Consider the following 6831-nt stretch of genomic DNA (forward strand, 5'->3'; position numbering starts at 1 on the left):
GAGGTATTGCAAGGCCATAATTTCGTATTCTCCATTTATAATGGTTAGTGGAATGTTGTTATGTTAATTGGGTGGGTTCTTGAATACTTATAAAATTGTCTTTGGGTTCTCTTCCCTTTCTCGTTGTCAGTTTGAAGAAAAAGGAGACTAATATATTGCCAACATAGAAGTGATATTTAAGGACCAGGATAAGATTTAAGTATGGTAATAATTTATGTTTGTGAATACATTATACTAGGATTATAATTTCCATATTTATTACTATAAAGCATCAACATCAGAAAAAAATGGAATGTTTAGAGACAATGCAGGCCAACGTGTTGAAAATACTTTATCCTGTTTATTATACTTTCTTTTACCTTCACAGGTAAAGGGCCAATAAGGGAAATTGCTTTTTGCAGAAGCTCAGAGTGCAGACCTAAATCATACAGGTGAAAAGCTATTTTTAAGAGAAATATTTGTCACTTCACCACAGAACTGGGCTACAGTTAAATGTGTAACAGCTCAACCAATAAACAAACATTCAAGTAAAAGGCAATGAGGTCCTCAAAATTCAGAAAAGTAGTTAAGATTTTGCTCAGAACTCTAAATATAATTTATCATAAAATAAATTCTTGACTCATTGAACACTATCACTTCTCTGGTTAAACAGTCCAAATGTGACATCTAGAACACTTCTTTAAAGTCACCATTTTCCTGGAAACACTCTAATTTTGAAGAGTCTAGAGCTATATTTAGCTTTTGAAGAGTAGTCTTTTAAAAAATATGGTGATAAAACAGATTGATTTAGAGGAGCATTATAATTAGCTGCTGAATATGTTAGAAGGATAGATTATTCTACATGAATCACGGAGCTCACTTTAAGTGTCATCCCCCATTCTAAACTGCCAGCTTAATTTCTTCTCATTTTTCACTGCAAGAGCCTCTTTTTTCTATTATGCCAATAATAAAGGTGTAGTTGTCATGAAATAGGCATACCTTTGTGAAATAATGAATTATATACTGCTTTGTTTCAATTTTTAAAGTAACTGAGTCATGGTTACTAGATTAGGCAATAACTAGCAAAAGTCACCTGCAGAATAATCCCATTTTAAATATATATGTCCAGATTTAGTGGCCTTACAAGACTCTGGCAAACATTTCTAAGCTAAGGGAGAAAAATTTGTAACACAGATTAGGATAAATGATAATAACTATGGTTGTTCAAATATTTTCAGGAATGTCAAAATTATTATATAAGTTACAATTGTAACCATTCTGATGGCCAATAAGATGACATAAGTAAATTAAGATATGCTTAATCAAGAGATAATTAAATATAATAATATATTATTAAAATAATTACAGAAATTAATGATTTGATAAAAATATGAAAATGTTGCCAATTTTTGAAACTCATCCAAATTTGTCAAAGTAATTGTATCACGCTGAGTGAATTTTATAAAAGAATCCACATGATCTTAGTAAGAATTGTGTAAGATTGGCAGCGTTGTATAACCTCGATGTCTGTCATAAAAGTAAGATAAAAATATTAAATATATATTGAAAATGTTCTATTACTCTTGACACATGCGTTGTGCTAGATGCATATGGGATGTTTAGTAAGTACTTAATAAATGGAATACTAAAATATAAGTAACAGATAAGCGATGTTTTTGTTTTTAGAAATTTTCTTAGGAATATCCATTTTTCTCTTTCTAGTTAAAAAAAAAAAAAGTTTCCTGAAGTTAAGTATACTGGAACAAATTACAGAAAACAAAAAGACTTGTTACTGTAATGATGAGGTTCTAGTACACAGGCAGGCAATTACTACGGAAGCCTCACTGCTGTATTAGGAGCACATTGGCTGGACTTGGATGTTACTGTCAACGAATTGGTAAGTTCCAGAGACGCCTGGTGGCTCAGCGGTTGAGCATCTGCCTTAGGCTCAGATTGTGATCCTGGAGTCCCCAGATCGAGTCCCACATTGGGGCTCCCTACATGGAGCCTGCTATTCCCTCTGCCTATGTCTCTGCCTTTCTCTGTGCCTCTCATGAATAAATAAATAAAATTAAAAAAAAAAGAAAAGAGTTGATAAGTTCCAAAAAGAGAAGAGACAAGGGCAAGGAGAGCATGAAGAGAAAAGGGCAAGCTCCTTCTGCTTTGTTAAAATGCCAGTGCAGAGTGCTGGAGAAACAGCCTTCCCTCTCCTCTAAGAGCTCTTTGAGGATCTTAGTATGACAGATCGTTGTACCTCACCAGCGAGTTTCTAATTCAGTGGGTCTGGGATGCATCTAAGAATTTTCCTTTCTAGCAAGTTCTCTGGTGTTGCTAAGGCTGCTGATCGAGAAAACACACTTTGAGAACTACTGAATTAAAGAATAGGTTTGGTGTATACCATAATATGCTCACTTTTATCATATGGGGAATTCCCTTATCAGTGTCTAAAACGATCATGTTACTATAACATCAACGTTTTCCTATTCTTAAAGCTATATATCATATTTAAAGAATACAATCATTAGATATAACCTACCATATGCAAAAATTCTCAGGATGGTTATACCTCTAAATGGCAAACCTACAGTTACGTAAAATTGAAATAGACATAATACCACAATACTTACATTAAAAGTTATAGAGGCCATATGAACAAAGACATATTTTTAGTTCAGCCCTGGATTTATACTCTCATAACATGAAATATTTTTGTAGGACCTTATGCCTACATCTCCAGTTCAAACTCTGTTAATTAAACATGGTACATTTAAAAAACTCCTTAGATTAAATGGCATTCACTTTTCCTTGGTACAGTGCAGGGTCTGACGTCACATGTACAAGGTGTGCTCACAAGTGTAGGCGAATTTGCTAGGACTTCTGGCCTGAAGATTGGAATATATATACATATGTATTTGTTTTAGGAGTTTAGGCAAGGGCCAACTCCTAACCCTAGAGTGAAGGTGGCTTTTATTTCCTCTCTTGGGGAAGGAGGGGAGGAGAGTTTTCCCATGCACACTAAGCTGAGGAAGGGAAGGGGTGGGTGTGTCCTCGGAGGATGGGACTGGAAGAGCCAGACAATCATCCAGAAGGGCTCTTCCTAGTCCAATTCCAGGCCCTGGGCTGCAGAGTGTGCTTGTGAGAGTCACTGCCTTTAGAGTGGCAGCTCTGGCTTGAATGGAGGCACATGAATATATCTGTGGGAGTTCATGGAAGAGGAAGGAGGACCAGGTGCCTTGAGTAAGGGAGTAGGGGGCTGAATCCACTCACCACCTGCCCAAGATTGTAACTTGCACAAGGCCTGGCCTGTGTGACTCCCGAGAAGGGTCAGAGGGGCCCAGATATATTGCTCCATTCCATGGCTGGTCCTTTAAATATCTATCTTAAATTGTGACTCTCCACCACCTGCTGACTTATCTTATGGACTGTTGCACAGGTGGTTCTGACTTGTTCCTGTAGGGGGCGTTCATCACTGGTAAAGCTGGTGACCCTGGGAATGGTGGGCAGGTCCTACGGAGGGGTTTCGGTCACAGGTCCTAACACTCCTTCAGGATATTGGGTAGTGGATGTTGCTGGTACCTACCACCCCCCACCCCACCTGGTGGTGCTGAAGAGCACGGCGTGGGATGAGGGGTGGAAATACTGTAGTCCCCAGGCCACAGCTGCATGCTGCAGTGGCTGAGGACCACCTGGTGAGTGTGGAGATGAACTGGCTTGGAGTCTAGCTGCAGCTGCTGCCCCCTGCCATGGTCTCCTGCATTCAGCACCTGCAGCAGGAGCTTGACCCTTGAGATTGGATCCAATATTGAATAGGTCTTGAAGGGCAGAGAACTTGGGCAACATTTGAGAGAGTCAGGGATGGGCTAGATCTAGTTCATGCCCTCCTGTAACTAGTGGAGAGATGACAGAAATAAAAAAGCAATGTGGCAACAAATACGCATGTGTTCCTGCACTATCCCACCTTCCCTTGTAATTAGGGTGGTGTGTCTGGTTTTACCTAATAATTTGTGAAAGAAAATTGTGCTTGATACTCTTATACTGAAGCGTATAGCGCAGCGGTTTGGCGCCTGCCTTTGGCCCAGGGCGTGATCCTGGAGACCGGGGATCGAATCCCACGTCGGGCTCTCGGTGCATGGAGCCTGCTTCTCCCTCTGCCTGTGTCTCTGCCTCTCTCTCTCTCTCTCTGTGACTATCATAAATAAATAAAAATTAAAAAAAAAAGTTCCTGAGCAAATTTCCAACACGCTCTTGACCATGAAAGCCATGTGTAAGAGAGAGTATGGCTATACGCCACGGTGTCTGAGTCCCTGAATGATCACATGGAGGAGCTAGCCTGAAGACTCACCAGGTCCACAGCTCACCTCCCATGAGGTAGAAATAAAATACATGTGTTTTTAACACCAGTGTTCCAAGGAAGCCTATCCTAACACAATGAGTGAGGGCATTGAGTGCTAAGATGCAAATATGGATGGTGTATTTTGGAGGGCAACAGAAGAGATCAAATCCTGTTGGTAGAAAAAAGGTTCAGCAAAAGGCTTCTTGTGATTTCTGACTTGCAGTGAAGCAAAAGGGAAAAAAAAAAAAGTAAGCTTCATGGAATGATGGACAGAAGGGTGGGTTAGAAAAAGAGTATGTTCTAGAGACCGTAGACCTTGGTTCCACACTGCCTAAGCTGCAAAAGCTGGAGGTTGATCTATAGGATGGAAAAAAGATGACTAGTTCCTTTCCAAAGCAATCTCAGGCAGGTATTGATAAAGCTGAGAAACAAAAGTTTGTATTTCTAAAATTTTTCCACTAGGTTTCTTTTGTATCCACATTTATCAGGTTCCACCACATGTGTATTATTTTACATATTAATATATACATGTATGTATTTAATCATCCATATATTAATATATAGTTAAAACATAATTTTATATTACATATGTATACAGTTGAGTATGTATATGCATCTTTAATATTAATATGTATAGAAAGTGTGGAAAGATGTTACAAACACACATCTAAGCATCCAGAGACCTGGCTTTCTTTCCTATTCCATCACCAATTCACCTAGTGACAAAACAAGGCAGGTATTTCATCTCTTTGGGCTCAAATTTTTAATTCTATAAAACACTCATATTTTTATAGATTACTTCCTTGCTATTCCATTCTATTACACTGCTGCTGTAAGAATGACCATGGCACAGGTTATTTTGTTCCCTACTGGAACTTTACCGTCATTTCTATTCTTAAGACAATTGCAGGGGTGTTGAGGAAGTAAAAACAATGATGCGTTTCCTTTATTTTGTCCATAAGACAATTTTTCCCGGCCAGCAGAGAATAAAGTGATAACGAACAGATAGCAGAATGATATGATGAGTATGCTATCTTAGGATTTTGATGATCTCTTTCTTGTCTCTTTCTGACCATTTACTATTTAACAGAAAGAAGACTCAGTGCTTTCTATTTATTGATGACTTGTGTTAGTAGCTTTAAATGTGCTGTTTTATTTCCTGTTACAAGAAAGTAATGAGTGAGATATTATCTTATTATCCCAAATGAGAAAATTGATACCTGTGGTTTTGGAAAGAATAAAAGATTAAAGAATCTTTCATAATAGGAGCAACTTATCTGGGTTACCATGGGCTTTCTGTTAATTTCTTCTTTTAGCAAACTAGCAACTAACCATACAAAATTTCAAGGAAGGGAAAAACTTCCTAATCCTTTGAGCAATTATCTCTCCCTCTTGGACACATGCCAGTGAGATCTCAGCTTTCTTTCTTACTGAGGAAGTGACCAAACCTATCTGAGTCAGACTCTGAAATATGACCCTATCATGTTGCAAATGGAAAAATTTCATTTTTTATGACTGAGTAATAGTATATAAATTACATCTTTTTTAATCCATTCATGTATCAATGAGTACTTAGGTTGTTTCCATATCTTGGCTACTGAAAATAATGCTGCAATGAACAGGGGTGCATATATCTCTTTGGTTTGATATTTTTGCTTTCTTTGAATAAATACCCAGAAGTGAAATTGCTGGATCATATGATAATTCTATTTTTAATTTTTTAAAGGAATATCCATACTGTTTTTCATAATGGCTGCACCAATTTACATTCTCACCAACAGTGTACAATTGCCAACGATTGTTATTTCTTGTCTTTTTGGGGATACCCAATCTGACAAGTGCAAAGTAACATCTCATTGTGGTTTGATTTGCATTCCCTGATGATTAGTGACATTGAGCATCTGTATATCTTCTTTGGAAAAATGTGTACTCAGGTCCCCTTCCCACTTTTTAATATGGTTGCTTAATTTTTTTTGATATTAAGTTGTATAAGTTCTTTATATATTTTGGATATTAACCCTTTATCAAATGTATGATTTACAAATATCTTCTCACATTCAGTATGTTGCCTTTCTGTTTTGTTGATGGTTTCCTTTACTATGCTAAGGCTTTTTAGTTTGATGTAATTCCACCTGTTTATTTTAATTTTTGTTGACCTTGCCTGAGGAGATTGGTCCAAAAATATATTGCTAAGACCAATATCAAAGAACTTACTACCCATGTTTTCTTCTAGGAGTTTTATGGTTTCAGAACTTCCATTTAAGCCTAATCCCTTTTGAATTTATTTTTGTGTATGGTATAAGATAGAGGTCCAGTTTCATTCTTTTGCATGGAGCTATCCAGTTTTTCTAACATTGTTTATTGAAAAGAGTGTATTTCCCCCATTATATTCTTACCTCCTTTGTCATAGATTAATTGACCATATATGTGTGGGTTTATATCTGGACTTACTTTTTTATTCCATTGGTCTTGTTTCTGTTTCTGTTTTTGTACTAGTATTGCATTGTTATGATTACTAT

General features: G+C 37.2%; 1 pseudogene; it reads right to left on the reverse strand.

Annotated features, from left to right (window-relative positions):
• Window positions 1-3346: 3346 nt before the first annotated feature.
• On the reverse strand, window positions 3347-3724 carry LOC129516343 (eukaryotic translation initiation factor 4E-binding protein 1-like; annotated as a pseudogene).
• Between the last annotated feature and the right edge of the window lie 3107 nt (window positions 3725-6831).

Source organism: Nyctereutes procyonoides, unplaced genomic scaffold (assembly GCF_905146905.1).
Source record: "Nyctereutes procyonoides isolate TBG_1078 unplaced genomic scaffold, NYPRO_anot_genome, whole genome shotgun sequence".
NCBI classification, from domain to species: Eukaryota; Metazoa; Chordata; class Mammalia; order Carnivora; family Canidae; genus Nyctereutes; species Nyctereutes procyonoides.